This window comes from Ranitomeya variabilis, chromosome 4, assembly GCF_051348905.1.
Source record: "Ranitomeya variabilis isolate aRanVar5 chromosome 4, aRanVar5.hap1, whole genome shotgun sequence".
Classification (NCBI taxonomy): Eukaryota; Metazoa; Chordata; class Amphibia; order Anura; family Dendrobatidae; genus Ranitomeya; species Ranitomeya variabilis.
This window is the reverse complement of record NC_135235.1, coordinates 184,737,622-184,753,760: the sequence shown is the minus strand read 5'-3', so window position 1 is coordinate 184,753,760 and position 16,139 is coordinate 184,737,622. Positions and strand designations below refer to the sequence as shown.

The 16,139-nt window shown below is 44.3% G+C and overlaps 1 protein-coding gene across 1 annotated transcript in view; it reads right to left on the bottom strand.

Moving 5' to 3' along the window:
• The window catches only part of LOC143770143 (sulfotransferase 2B1-like), a 244,788-nt gene extending 241,640 nt beyond the window's left edge, over positions 1-3,148 (bottom strand). Inside the window, exon 1 of the mRNA XM_077259473.1 lies at positions 3,022-3,148. The gene's annotated coding sequence lies outside the window, so the exon portion shown is untranslated. The remainder of the gene's footprint in view (positions 1-3,021) is intronic.
• Between the last annotated feature and the right edge of the window lie 12,991 nt (positions 3,149-16,139).

Sequence of the window (16,139 nt, the reverse complement as noted above, 5' to 3'; positions counted from 1 at the left end):
AAGAATGCTTTGTAAAATGTAAATAGTTCATTTAACTGCTTGGTTCCCGCTTGCTGCTATAACCCGATCAGGGTTAACTCTTAAAGGGATCCCTTTGTTGACCCGGGATCCCTATTGCTTTTTGTTTGTTTTCTACTTTTGCCGAGTTATCAAGAACTGCTGAATCATGAACAATGCATGATTACAAACTTCTTGTAAATAGTTTGCACCTTCTTAAAGGTGTCCTCTACTGGTTTTACATAAAAGAAGGACTCTTTGCGAAGAAACTGTTCCTGGAAGCAGCACCGGAGTCCTTACTGCAAATAGACTTGCAGCCTGAGAAGTTGCACTACCTCAGAGAGACTTGTTCCCCTCTTAAAGGGGATGTTCACATGTTGCACTTAGGAATAGTATTGCCTTAAGACAGTTAGATGGCAATAATGTCTTAAAAAGAAAAAGTAATAATGCTGATATGTAAAAGTTAAATGTAGCCAACTAGTTAATTGTGATAAATGTTTAATAATGTTGCTAGAAGAATGAGGACAGAAAGTGAACCCGTACGGGGTTAGTTGGCGAGTCCTCCTAGGAGCCATATAGAGATGGCTCAGTGATCCTGAACTGAAAGATAAATGATAAGTTCTATACTGTGTATAGTAATAGAAAGGCAGAAGGCCCGGGCGGAAAGGGGCGGTCCTGTAATAGAAAGGAGAGGCAGCAGGCCTGGAGCAGTTAGGACAGGCGGTCCTGCAGACATAAAGAAGGAGAATGCAGAAAAGTTGCTTAGTATTATAATGTTTTATAAGTAGGTCTTTAGTGGATTGAGCGTGTACGTCCTTAAAGGCAATGTTAAATTATTGTTCAAAGTTTGCACTTAGTAGAATACCCGGTTGGGTAAGAAAAGTTATTTATAATATTTAACCATGTTTGTAACGTTCAAGTGTCCTCACCTCCCATAAAGGGAAGCTCTGTTCAAATTTGCTTATTGTTACTGCATTTCTAAAATTGTATGTCTTTTTGCTGACATGTATTGTTGTTTTCTTCCCAGTCCAGGAGTACTGGATTTAACCGGGGGGGAGTGCAGCGCCCCAGAGTCCTGGTCGTTGCAGTAATGTCGCTCTGCCACTAAGGGGAGTGATGTTACATCTGATGGCACTGAAGGGGTTCATCTGACCAGGTATCACATACACCAATACATTTCACAGTCTGGCCTCCAGGGGGAGCTAAGGGTACTATTCATTAGGCCACTCCTCACAGTCTGGTAAAACTGGGGGTTAGGCAGGAAGTTAGAGGAGAAAGTTGACTGGGTTGGAACCAGGTAACACCTTGTGGCAGAGGGTGTTGCAGGGGAAGATTAAGAGGAGTCCCTGTCAGGGGTGGGATCCTGACAGAGACTGGGCAACCAGAGAGAACGTTACAGGACCGCGCCTGCACGATATAGCGGCGGTACCCCAAGAAAGGATAAGAAGCGAGATTTATTGTGCTGAGTGAGAAACGAGATCAACGCAACTAGGAGAATACCAGTAGGAGTCGTGCTGTAAGACGAGGCAACATCCTACTGAGGCGCAAATAACCGGTGGCCGGAACGCCGAGGAAGTATAGAGCTCCAGGCCAAACTTCAAACCCATGGCAGGACAGTCAGTTAGAGGCGTACAGTCTCACCCAAATCACCTACGAAGACACAGGGGGGTAACAACAGGAGTGGGGCGAAGCTTGAGTCCCGGAAGAGCTCCGAGCCTCCCCGTCATACGGGTGCATCCTAACTATAACATCTGGGGGACGAAGAACATCCGAATCGAGTTGTGAGGGAACACGAGAAACAGACACAACAGTTGTGGGGACTATCCCGTAAGCACAGCAGGGGAGGACCACAACACACTAGCGCTAGAAGGTAGGCACAGATTTCCACCTGCAACGGGAGCTCTGGATGTGCCATCGGACCGGCCAGGCTTGCGCGGCCCGGTTAACCGTATTCCGGATTGAGGACCCTGAAGCCTTCAGTAAAGAGGTAAAGAGACTGCAACCTGGTGTCCTCGTTATTTACTGCGACCGGCACTTCACCACACCATAACATCATCCCATACCTCCACCTTTATTGTACGCCCCTCAGCAGGGTCACGGACCGGGTCTAGCCACCGTGACAACCCCAGGACAGAGACTCAGAGGCCCGGTACCGGGTACCCCTCGGCCCTGCGGCAGTGGGAGCGCTACAGAGACCTATGTCATCACGCTGCCCACACTCTGCGTCCTCCTTCATTGGCTGAGAAATGGCACTGAACGCGTCATAAGAAATGCGACTTTAGCGCGAAGATCACCGACCGCATGGCCGATCCCACACTAGGATCGGGTCGGGTTTCATGAAATTCCTGAATTTGTCGGATCCGTTTCGCTCAACCCTAGTGGAGACCAAAAATGTCCTAAATATATATCACCTTATATAAAAATAGTACTGCATACCTGTCATGTAATAATGCTTTCCAATACACATATATAGACATCTTTTTTTTAGGCACACATTTATGCACACACACATTTACTACATATGTGCACCTAATACATACTGTACACATATACTACATATATGAACAGACAGATGCAGACAATCTGCATTCCTATATATGCCCACACACATGTTCATACATTCTTCATACATGCACGCACTTATGCTCACCTAAATGCAAACTTTACATACTGTATGTACATAATAGGCAGCTTCTTACTTTTCAAGTTCTGGGCTGTACTGAGGACTCCACTGAGGGGAAGCAACAAGGACTAAAGCAAGAAGTGGTGGGAACTATAATGAATCAGATGGGTGGAAGCAGACAAAGATAAAGTTATCTTTATTTTACTAAATAGGCAAACTAGAGAATGGGGACAATGCAATTAAGAAAGGGACACAAGCTCTGAGTCAAAGAACTTTGTAATCTTACCCTGGTCATTTCTGAACTCAACAGCATTGCATGATTAAATATTATATTCATTACCTTCTATTACAACAATGCGATGCAGAAATGAGAGTTGTATAGAAATGTAAAATGTACTTACATTCAGTAGAGGTTGAGCCTCTGAGAAAAACACTTTGTTATGTGTGAAAGGACCCAGTGGTCATATGATCTGTCTGATCACAGCATGAATAGTAGTTTTATTCACAAAACAAATAACATGACGATCCTGCACTCTGATCTATACTGCAGAATATCTCCACCCAATGGGCAAAACACATTTCACAAGAAAAAAAAGCAACATCCAAATAACAGCAGGAAAATAATATTGACAGAAAATTAGACTCTGAAACTTAACAATTATTATGGACTTAGGTTAATTTCTGTTGCACTTTAGCTTTTAGCTAACAGTAAGCAGAAAGTAGAGGGCAAGTTGCACGGTCCACATTACTTATAGTAGCAGCAGATGTAGCATGACATGGGGCGGTAGCTGCAGGCTAGGCCCTCATCTTCTCCGTATTGCCCTGGCAGCATGCTACATGAAGGAGTACGTCCTGGCTGGGCTTTGATGTTGATGCTGTGAGGGCCTTGTGCTTGAGCAGGCCACTTGTAACCGTTGGTGGGGGCCGGCCAAGACATAATCTTTACTAAACGGTAACTCGGTAAGGGTTATATAGAAGGGTAATGGGCAAAAAGTCTTATGGACCATTCCTTCACAGTATAAAGCCTTTTCATACACATAGTTTCCTTCTACTGTAGTATACACAGCACCAAAAAAGCACACTGCCTCACCATACTTCTTCACAGCCTATATTGTCACCACACTACTGGTCAGCAAAAGAGATGGGAAAACTTGTTCAGAAAACATTTAGCAATCTCAAATTCGGCACTAATGTAGCTTATTTGGATTCATTTTCGGATTCCTGAGCATTATCACTCAAAGTTGTCAAAATTTAAGCACAGTTTGGTAAATGATCATGTTTCCAGTAGTGATGAGAGAACTGCTCTCCACTAGTCGTTATTCGCCCTAGTATCACGGTATCCGGTGTACTCTGTGAGCATCGAGCATTTCCGGGATTATTTGGCGGGAGTTCGGATCTCCGCCCTGCTCTATAGAGCGCCAATGAACATGCAGGGATTGTCAGCCATGCACTGTAATGCCGTAGCCATCTTTGTTGTGGTATTACAGTGATTGGCTGGCCGCACAGCGCCATCAGGTTTATAAGAGACCGGACGCCGCCCTGCTCAGCGCATTCAGCTCTGGACACAGCGAGTGTAGGGAGAGCTGCTGTCGAGAGAGTCAGATTTGTTCTTTTATTAGTTAGTGTGCAGGGCCGGCGTCATCACCTGGGCAAGTTCCGGGGCCCTGGCGAGTCGGGGGGCCCACTCAGGGGCGCACCTACCATGTGGCAAGTTGAGCATGCATCTGTTCGGGCTGCTCATATAAGGCCATTTTGTGCACACAGGACCTGTGATGAGGTCACAGGTGGGAAGGAGTCAGAGGTCACATGATCAGCGGCCTTAGTGTATGCGGGACTCGGCTGTGCTGGTTGTAATGGTGCTGGATGCGGGGAAGTTTATGTGTGGGGTCAGGAGGGGTTTGCTGGGTGGATGAAGCAGAGCCTTATGTGTACGATGTGTACGGAGCGGTGCCGTGTGTGTACAGAGCGGCTGTGTGTGTACTTCATGTATGGAGAGGAGCCATGTGTGTATGAGGTGTATGGAGTGGAGCCGTGTGTGTACGAGATGTGCGAAGAGGAGCCGTATGTGTACGAAGTGTGCAGTGCTGAGCCACGTGTATACAAGATGTATGGTGCGGAGCCGTGTATGTACTTGGTGTACGAAGCAGAGCCGTGTGTGTATGAGGTGTGCAGAGCTGAGCCGCGTGTGTACAAGGTGTATGGAGCGGAGCCGTGTGTGTACTTTGTGTATGGAGCGGAGCCTGTGTGTATGGGGCATATGAAATGGAGCCCTGTGTGTACGAAGTATACGGAGCTGAGCCGTGTGTGTAAAGAGCGGAGCAGAGCCTTGTGTGTACGGGGTGTACGGAGCGGAGACGCATGAGTACGAGGTGTATGGAGCAGAGCTGCATGTGTACAAGGTTTACGTAGTGGAGCCATGTGTGTACAAGGTGTACGTAGTGTGGCTGCATGTGTACAAGGTCTACAGAGCAGAGCCACATGTGTACAAGGTTTACGGAGTTGAGAAATGTGTGTACTGAGTGGAGCCGTGTGTGTGCATGAGGTGTACGGAGCAGAGACGTCTGTGTATGAGGCATACCAAGCGGAACCATGTGTGTATGAGGTGTGCGGAGCCGTGTGTGTACGAAGTCGGTGTATGGTGGGGAGCAAATTTCATACCTCCCAACCATTCCAGATCCGGCAGGACAGTACCGATTTTGAGAGACTGCCCCGCTGTCGCAGCTGGGAGCTTACTTTTCCCGCGGACACAGGAGTACACGGCGAAGCCCCGAGGAGCACTTTAAAACTCACACATGACGTTCCACCTGAAGTGACGTGCTGGATGCTGACCGGAAATTAAGTAATTTCGGGAGGTGATTGTGACGGAACCATGGAGGCACTTCAGGGAATGCTTCAGATCCATCACCGTGTCCTTCTCCAACAGCACGGACAGCGGGATCACCTTGGAATCCGGGATGCCGGCCATGTGAGCTGATCATGATATGTCCCTCATCGGAAGGCTCAGGTGGGCATTACAATGGGAGCCGGGCTGCTGTAGTATCTTTATAGAATCTTTCTTTCGCTCTCTCGTTCTCTCTGTTCTTTCTTTCCCTCTCTAATCTTTCTTTCTTTCTTGCTCTGTTTTTTCTTTGTCTCTCTGTTCTTTCTCTTTCTTTCTCTCTCTCTCTCTGTTCTCTCTCCTTTCTTTTTTCTCTCTGTTCTTTCTCTGTTGTTTCTTTCTTTCCCCTCTTTCTTTCTCGCTCTGTTCTTTCTCCTCTTTCTTTTTCTTTCTCTCTCTCTTTCTTTCTCTCTCTGTTCTTTCATTCTCTGTTCTTTCTTTCATTCTTTCTCTCTCTGTTCTTTCTTTCCTTCTCTCTCTGTTCTTTCTTTCTCTTTCTTTCTTTCTTTCTTTCTTTCTTTCTTTCTCTCTTTCTTTTTCTTTCTTTCTTTCTTTCTTTCTTTCTTTCTCTCTCTCTCTCTCTCTCCCTTCATTCTTTCTTTCTTCTTTCTTTCCCCTCTTTCTTTCTTTCTCTCTCTGTTCTTTCTATCCTTTCTTTCTGTCTTTTTCTTTCTCTCTCTCCTTTCATTCTTTCTTTCTTCTTTCTTTCTCTCTCTGTTCTTTCTATCCTTTCTTTCTTTCTTTCTTTCTTTCTTTTTCTTTCTCTCTCTCCTTTCATTCTTTCTTTCTTCTTTCTTTCTCTCTCTGTTCTTTCTATCCTTTCTTTCTTTCTTTCTTTCTTTCTTTCTTTTTTTCTTTCTTTCTTTCTTTCTTTCTTTCTTTCTTTCTTTCTTTCTCTCTCTCTCTCTTTCTTTCTTTCTTTCTTTCTTTCTTTCTCTCTCTCTCTCTCTCTCCTTTCTTTCTTTCTCTCTCTATGTTCTTCCTTTCCCTTTAACCAACAAACCGAGAAAGGGGTTGGTTGTGTTAAAAAGGTACTACTGACCTCTCAGATCCTCAATATTAATCTGACCTGATGGCAAAATGACTATAGTTACCCATAGGATGAATAGTATATACATGATCTCATTTATATGGTATAAATAAGTGGTGCTTATAAAAAAAGGATGTTATACCCATACATGTTATTGCGACTTACGTGGGCAAGTGGAGAACATAGCCTATGGGCAACTATAGTCATTTTGTTATCAGGTCAGATTAATATTGAGGATCTGAGAGGCCAGTAGTACCTTTTTAACAACTCCCCCCTTTTCTGTTCATTGGATATAGGACACTTCCTTCACTGTGGTATCCCTTTGTTTTTGTTTGGATAATTTGGCTTTTTATAATTTTACCTAATGTAAGAAGTGAAATCTGGCATTGTGCTATACCTACAGTTAGGTCCATATATATTTGGACAGAGACAACATTTTTCTAGTTTTGGTTATAGACAATACCACAATGAATTTTAAACAAAACAATTCAGATGCAGTTGAAGTTCAGACTTTCAGCTTTCATTTGAGGGTATCCACATTAAAATCGGATGAAGGGTTTAAGAGTTTCAGCTCCTTAACATGTGCCACCCTGTTTTTAAAAGGACCAAAAGTAATTGGACAGATTCAATAATTTTAAATAAAATGTTCATTTTTAGTACTTGGTTGAAAACCCTTGGCTGGCAATGACTGCCTGAAGTCTTGAACTCATGGACATCACCAGAAGCTATGTTTCTTCCCTTTTGATGCTCTGCCAGGCCTTCACTGCGGTGGTTTTCAGTTGCTGTTTGTTTGTGGGCCTTTCTGTCTGAAGTTTAGTCTTTAACAAGTGAAATGCATGCTCAATTTGGTTGAGATCAGGTGACTGACTTGGCCATTCAAGAATATTCCACTTCTTTGATTTAATTAACTCCTGGGTTGCTTTGGCTTCGTGTTTTGGGTCATTGTCTATCTGTAGGATGAAACGACGACCAATCAGTTTGGCTGCATTTGGCTGGATCTGAGCACACAGTGTGGCTCTGAATACCTCAGAATTCATTCGGCTGCTTCTGTCCTGTGTCACATCATCAATAAACACTAGTGACCCAGTGCCACTGGCAGCCATGCATGCCCAAGCCATCACACTGCCTCCGCCGTGTTTTACAGATGATGTGGTATGCTTTGGATCATGAGCTGTACCACGCCTTCGCCATACATTTCTCTTTCCATCATTCTGGTAGAGGTTGATCATGGTTTCATCTGTCCAAAGAATGTTCTTCCAGAACTGTGCTGGCTTTTTTAGATGTTTTATAGCAAAGTCCAGTCTAGCCTTTTTATTCTTGATTCTTATGAGTGGCTTGCACCGTGCAGTGAACCCTCTGTATTTACTTTCATGCAGTCTTCTCTTTATGGTAGATTTGGATATTGATACGCCGACCTCCTGGAGAGTGTTGTTCACTTGGTTGGCTGTTGTGAAGGGGTTTCTCTTCACCATGGAGATTATTCTTCTATCCTCCACCACTGTTGTCTTCCGTGGATGCCCAGGTCTTTTTGCATTGATGAGTTCACCAGTGCTTTCTTTCTTTCTCAGGATGTACCAAACTGTAGATTTTGCCACTCCTAATATTGTAGCAATTTCTCGGCTTGTTTTTTTCTGTTTTCGCAGCTTAAGGATGGCTTGTTTCACTTGCATGGAGAGCTCCTTTGACCGCATGTTTACTTCACAGCAAAACCTTCCAAATGCAAGCACCACATCTCAAATCAACTCCAGGCCTTTTATCTGCTTAATTGAGAATGACATAACGAAGGGATTGCCCACACCTGTTCATGAAATAGCCTTGGAATCAATTTTCCAATTACTTTTGGTCCCTTTAAAAACAGGGTCGCACATGTTAAGGAGCTGAAACTCTTAAACCCTTCATTCGATTTTAATGTGGATACCCTCAAATGAAAGCTGAAAGTCTGAACTTCAACTGCATCTGAATTGTTTTGTTTAAAATTCATTGTGGTAATGTCTATAACCAAATTTAGAAAAATGTTGTCTCTGTCCAAATATATATGGACCTAACTGTATATTTATCTGCTGTATCTGTGCATCATGAATCGTGGTATGTGTTAATGGGACCCACTGAGACTCTTTCGCCCGGGGCCCTCAAAAACCTGGAGCCGGCCCTGTAAGGCTATGTGCACACGTAGGAAAAGAGGTGCAGAATTTTCTGCACAAAATCCACATCTCCTGGCAGAATACACAGCTGCGGATTTGCCGCGGATTTTCTGCGGATTTTGTGCGGTTTTTCTGGGGATTTTGTGCGGATTTTCTGCGTTTTTTGCCACTGCGGATTTTTATCATGGAGGGGTGCAGAAACGCTGCAGATCCACACAAAAGAAGTGACATGCACTTCTTTGAAATCCACAGCAATTCCTCACTGATTTTTCCGCACCATCTGCACAGCTTTTTTTTATCCCATTGAATAACATTGTACTGTACATCACAGTGCGGATCTGCAGCGTTTCTGCGCTGAAAAATCTGCTGCGGATCCACAGCAAATCCGCATCGTGTGCTCATAGCCTTAGGCCGGCCTCACACTAGCGAGTTTTACGGACGTATGAGCGCATAAACTACGTCCGTAAAATACGCATAACACACGGCCCAATGATTCCCTATGTCCCAGCTCCTATCAGCCGTATTTTACTGATCCGTATTATACGGTCTTGTACGGCCGTACAAAATCGCAGCATGCTGCGTTTGTCACCGTATTGCACAAAAAAATTGCCAATGAAAGTCAATGGGGGCGAGAAAAATACGGATTACACACGGACCAGCAGTGTGACCTGCGAGAAATATGCACCGGTAATTCAATTGCCGGCTTTTCATTTCTCCTTCCCAAACCCGACAGGATATGAGACATGGTTTACATACAGTAAACCATCTCATATCCCCTTTTTTTTTGCATATTCCACACTACTAATGTTAGTAGTGTGTATGTGCAAAATTTGGGCGCTGTAGCTGCTAAAATAAAGGGTTAAATTGCGGAAAAAAATCTGTAGTTACCTTGAGTCGCGGTGATGCGCCCTCTGCTGGATGTCCTCATGAACTGGAGCCTTGGAAAAGTTCCCACACTCGAGTTCATATGAGGACATCCAGCAGAGGGCTCAAGGTAACTACAGGTCACCCAGCTTTCCTTTCAGTACCCGGGGGTTTACAGGCACGAGCGAGTGCATTAGCACAGCTCCTGGCTGTAAAATGATTTAACCGCTTCAGATGGATTTACATCGTTGGACATAACAACGGAAGGTATGGAATATTGTTGTTTGTTTTTTTAACTTTGCTACAGAACGAGGGTCTTCAGGTGGATTAAGAGTCTAATAAAATATTACAACACCCTGTGTCTTTATTTCATTAAAATACTTTGTAATCATGTGTGTGTGTTTTATTAACCATTTCGTACTATTGGATTAATAATGGATAGGTGTCATAATTGACGCCTCTCCATTATTAATCTGGCTTAATGTCACCTTACAATAGCAAGGTGACATTAACCCTTCATTACCCCATATCCCACCACTACATGGGAGTGGGAAGAGAGTGGCCAAGTCCCAGAATAGGCGCATCTTCCAGATGTGCCTTTTCTGGGGTGGCTGGGGGCAGATGTTTGTAGCCAGGGGGGCCAATAACCATGGACCCTCTCTAGGCTATTAATATCTGCCCTCAGTCACTGGCTTTACCACTCTGGCGGAGAAAATTGCACGGGAGCCCACGCCAATTTTTTCCGCGATTTAACCCTTTATTTTAGCAGCTACAGCGCCCAAATTTTGCACATACACACTACTAACATTAGTAGTGTGGAATATGCAAAAAAAAAGGGATATGAGATGGTTTACTGTATGTAAACCATGTCTCATATCCTGTCGGGTTTGGGAAGGAGAAATAAAAAGCCGGCAATTGAATTACCGGCTGTTCACAGATATCGCGCTGAATGAAATCTAAATACAGAATATATATATATATGTGTCTCAATGACATATATATATATATATATATATATACTGTATATGTGTTTTAACGAACATTTGAGCACATAAATCCATTAGATGTCGGTTTTGCAAGCCTGCGAGAAAATATCGCAGTACGGATGCCATACGGATTACATACGGAGGATGCCATGCGCAAAATACGCGGACACACCCTGCCTATGGATGACATACGGATCACTATTTTGGGGACTTTTCTGCGTATTACGGCCGTAAAAAACGGACCGTATTTACATACGCTGAGTGTGAGGCCGGCCTTAGTGTGTCTACCAAAACTGAATCCACAAATCCTGATAAACCAACAGTCCTTTTTAGAGCTAATTCGGGGGTACATAGATTGCAGCGCTAGGTAGGCTGGAGAGTCTATGTGCACATATCCACATCAGTGCAAGGCATGGAGGCACTGTATGTGAGTATATAGATCTCACTGCATGGCAACACAAGCCTCATTCATACATAAATAAGAAAACACGACAAAGCTTTTGGTGGAAAAACAAGGCTGTGATGTTTATTTTTGGGTAACTCATTAATAAATAACAGTCCATTACCAAATAACTTAATCAGAATATGACCAAACACTCCAAAATCCAAAAATCCATCCACCCAGAGACTGGGCAATTTTCCCACAATACAAACATCAAGACAAAGAATAAATTAGGGGAAGGAGGGTGGGATCTTCTTTTCTTCAGGGGTACCACAGACTGACTGAAATCTGCCAGCACCTGTCAATATATATCCCCGGCGACAGCCCAGCAATGCACTGACAACCAATTAACAGCCGTTAAAAGGGCGCCAACACATCTGGCTGAAGCCAGATTTAATTTCTGCCCAGCAACTGTAAACACCAGTTAATACTTAACCCTTCACGAACCATATAGTATTGAACATTGCTCTGAATAGTTTGTGTGGCCATGTGACCCCCCCCCCTATATTCCCTACTTACGTGGGGGGGGGGCTACCATTCCTCCAAAAGCTTCATTACTGTCTGCTGCTGCATACTTTATATACACCTAGCTGCAGGTATCTGTGGGTAGGATTTTTTTTTTTGGCACCTGAATCCTGCTAATTTTATTACAAAGCAATCCAGAGCCCTCTTTTTTTTCTACATTTATTTGCTTGGTCACACTGCAGACTACAGCCAGGTCATTTTAACCCCTTAATCCCATATGACGTACTATCCCGTCAAGGTGACCTGGGACTTAATTCCCAGTGATGGGATAGTAGGTTATATGCGATCGGCCGCGCTCACGGGGGGAGCGCGGCCGATCGCGGCCGGGTGTCAGCTGACTATCACAGCTGACATCCGGCACTATGTGCCAGGAGCGGTCACGGACCGCCCCGGCACATTAACCCCCGACACACTGCGATCAAACACGATCGCAGTGTTCCGGCGGTACAGGGAAGCATCGTGCAGGGTGGGGGCTCCCTGCGTGCTTCCCTGAGACGATCGGTACAAGGCGATGTGCTCACCTTGTACCGAGCGTCTCCTCCCTGCAAGCCCCAGATCCAAAATGGCCGCGAGGCTACTTCCGGGTCCTGCAGGGAAGTGGCTTACCATGTGCCTGCTCAGAGCAAGCGCTGGTAAGCCAGGAGCAAGGCACATCAGATCGCTGATCTAACACAGTGCTCTGCAAAGTGTCAGATCAGCGATCTGTCACTATACAGTGATGTCCCCCCTGGGACAAAGTAAAAAGGTAAAAAAAAATTTTAAATGTGTAAAAAACAAAACAAAAAAAAAATTCCTAAATAAAGAAAAAAATATATATATTGTACCCATAAATACATTTCTTTATCTAAATAATAAAAAAAATTAAAGTACACATATTTAGTATCACTGCGTCCGTAACAACCCGACCTATAAAACTAGCCCACTAGTTAACCCCTTCAGTGAACACCGTAAAAAAAAAAAAACAAGGCAAAAAACAACGCTTTATTATCATACCGCTGAACAAAAAGTGGAATAACACGCGATCAAAAAGATGGATATAAATAACCATGGTACCGCTGAAAACATTATCTTGTCCCGCAAAAAAAGAGCTGCCACACAGCATCATCAGCAAAAAAGTAAAAAAGTTATAGTCCTCAGTAGGGTTGAGCGAAACGGGTGGGCAATTTTCAGAAGTCGCCGACTTTTGGCAAAGTCGGGTTTCATGAAACCCGACCCGACCCCTGTGTGGGGTCGGCCATGAAGTCGGCGATCTTCTAAATCTGGAATCGGAATTCCGATACCGATTCCCGATATGTTTAAGATATCGGGAATTGGTATCGGAATTCAGATTTAAGTGTAAAATAAAGAATTAAAATAAAAAATATCGCTATACTTACCCTCTGACGGGCCCTGGTACTAACCGGGAACCTTCCTTCCTTAGAATCAGCCTTCCAGGACCTTGCGGTGACGTCGCGGTGATGTCGCGGCTTGTGATTGGTCGCGCGGCCGCCCATGTGACCGCTCGCGCGACCAATCACAAGCCGCGACGTCACCGTGACGTCACCGAAGGTCCTGGAAGGGCTGATTCTTAGGAAGGAAGGCTGCCGGAATGAAGCCGAGGGTGAGTATATTCCTATTAGGTATATACTCACCCTCGGACACGCCCTGCTTCTTTCCGGCAGCCTTCCTTCCTAAGAATCAGCCCTTCCAGGACCTTCGGCGACGTCACGGTGACGTCGCGGCTTGTGATTGGTCGCGCGAGCGGTCACATGGGCGGCCGCGCGACCAATCACAAGCCGCGACGTCACCGCAAGGTCCTGGAAGGCTGATTCTAAGGAAGGAAGGTTCCCGGTTAGTACCAGGGTACGTCAGAGGGTAAGTATAGCGATATTTTTTATTTTAATTCTTTATTTTACACTTAAATATGGATCCCAGGGCCTGAAGGAGAGTTTCCGCTCCTTCAGACCCTGGGAACCATTGGAAACCCAATGCACTGCATTGGGTTTCGAGTTTCGGCCGACCCCGACTTTTTTATAGGATCGGCCGATTTCACTTGACCCGACTTTTGAAAAAGTCGGGTTTCATGAAACCCGACCCGATCCTATAAAAGTAAAGGTCGCTCAACCCTAGTCCTCAGAATAAAGCGATGCAAAAATAATGATTTTTTCTATAAAATAGTTTTTATCGTATAAAAGCGCCAAAACATAAAAAAATTATGTAAATGAGGTATTGCTGTATTCGTACTGACCCGAAGAATAAAACTGCTTTATCCATTTTACCAAACGTGGAACGGTATAAACGCCCCCCCCCCAAAAAAAGAAATTAATTAATAGCTGTTTTTTGGTAATTCTACCCCACAAGAATCGGAATAAAAAGCGATCAAAAAATGTCACGTGCCCAAAATGTTACCAATAAACACGTCAACTCGTCCCGCAAAAAACAAGACCTCATATGACTCTGTGGACCAAAATATGGAAAAATTATGGCTCTCAAAATGTGGTAACGCAAAAAATATTTTTTGCAATTAAAAGCGTCTTTTAGTGTGTGACAGCTGTCAATAATAAAAATACGCTAAAAAACCCGCTATAAAAGTAAATCAAACCCCTCTTCATCACCCCCTTAGTTAGGGAAAAATAAAAAAAAATTAAAAAATTTATTTATTTCCATTTTCCCATTAGGGCTAAGGTTAGGGTTAGGGCTAGGGTTAGGGTTATGGCTAGGGTTAGGGTTAGGGCTAGGGCTAGGGTTAGGGCTAGGGTTAGGGTTATGGTTACGGCTAGGGTTAGGGTTAGGGCTAGGGTTAGGGCTAGGGTTAGGGATAGGGTTAAAGCTAGGGTTAGGGTTAGGGCTAGGGTTAGGGCTAGGGTTAGGGTTAGGGCTAGGGTTAGGGCTAGGGTTAGAGTTAGGGCTAGGGTTAGGGCTACAGTTAGGGCTGGGGCTAAATTTAGGGTTAGGGCTGGGGCTAAATTTAGGGTTGGGGCTAAAGTTAGGGTTAGGACTACAGTTAGGGTTGGGGCTAAAGTTAGGGTTAGGGTTGGGGCTAAAGTTTGAGTTAGGGTTGGGGCTAAAGTTAGGGTTAGGGTTGGGGCTAAAGTTAGGTTTGGGGCTAAAGTTAGGGTTAGGGTTTGGATTACATTTACGATTGGGACTAGGGTTAGTGGTGTGTCAGGGTTAAGGGTGTGGTTGGGGTTATGGTTGAAATTAGGGTTAGGGGTGTGTTTGGGATAGGGTTTCAGTTAGAATTGGGGGTTTCCACTGTTTAGGCACATCAGGGGCTCTCCAAACGCGACACGACGTCCGATCTCAATTCCAGCCAATTCTGAGTTGAAAAAGCAAAACAGTGCTCCTCCCCCTTCCGAGCTCTCCCGTGCACTGAAACAGGGGTTTACCCCAACATATGGGGTATCAGCATACTCAGGACAAATTGGACAACAACTATTGAGGTCCAATTTCTCTTGTTACCCTTGAGAAAATAAAAATTTGGGGGGCTAAAAAAACATTTTTGTGGGAAAAAAAAATAATTTTTATTTTCACGACTCTGCATTATAAACTGTAGTGAAACACTTTGGGGTTCAAAGTTCTCACAACACATCTAGATAAGTTCCATGGGGGGTCTAGTTTCCAATATGGTGTCAATTGTGGGGGATTTCTACTGTTTAGGTGCATCAGGGGCTCTGCAAATGCAACGTAACGCCTGCAGACCAATCCATCTAAGTCTGCATTCCAAATGGCGCTCCTTCCCTTCCGAGCTCAGCCATGAGCCCAAACGGTGGTTCCCCCCATATATGGGGTATCAGCGTACTCAGGACAAATTGGAAAACAACTTTTGGGGTCCAATTTCTCCTGTTACCCTTGGAAAAATACAAAACAGGGGGCTAAAAAATAATTTTTGTGGAAAAAAAGGAATTTTTTATTTTCACGGCTCTGCGTTATAAACTGTAGTGAAACACTTGGGGGTTCAAAGTTCTCACAACACATCTAGATAAGTTCCTTGGGGGGTCTAGTTTCCAAAATGGTGTCACTTGTGGGGGGTTTCTACTGTTTAGGTGCATCAGGGGCTCTCCAAACGTGATATACAAATATCAAAAGCCACGTTGCATGTGTCTGAATTAATCAAGAGGAACAATCCCAGTGGCCAAATAAGGTGCATATATGTAAAGTGCATATGCATGATATACATAACACCGGTAAACCAACAGCTGAACCATGTGAGCAATGTTCAGAGTCCCAACAATCACCGCATCATTTCCCAAATCAACTGCATCTTGCAATTCACTTAAAATAAAGATTTGCTACCCCGAATCAATACATATTACCTGGATCTGTATGCCACTTCACGTGTATGGTGCCAAGTGGCACGCTGCACCTCGCAAAACCCCGATGAGCGTTTCATGAGTGCTCCTTCCAGGGGTTGTGTCTTATAAATGGGCATCATAGGATTTTATATTCACAGATGGCCAATGAAGCTATCACGGGGTGGAGTCAATACCAGCACGTCACATGAAAGCAATACAACTGGCTGTATGACATAAGTATAAGGGAAATGCAAAAGTGATATATTTGACTTATCAAGATCCACAACATATTAGAGTCCTGATAGCACTGAATGGTGATGGATACGTAATTGGATATCCATGCCCTAGAGTGAACACGGTGTAAAATATATAGAGAGTC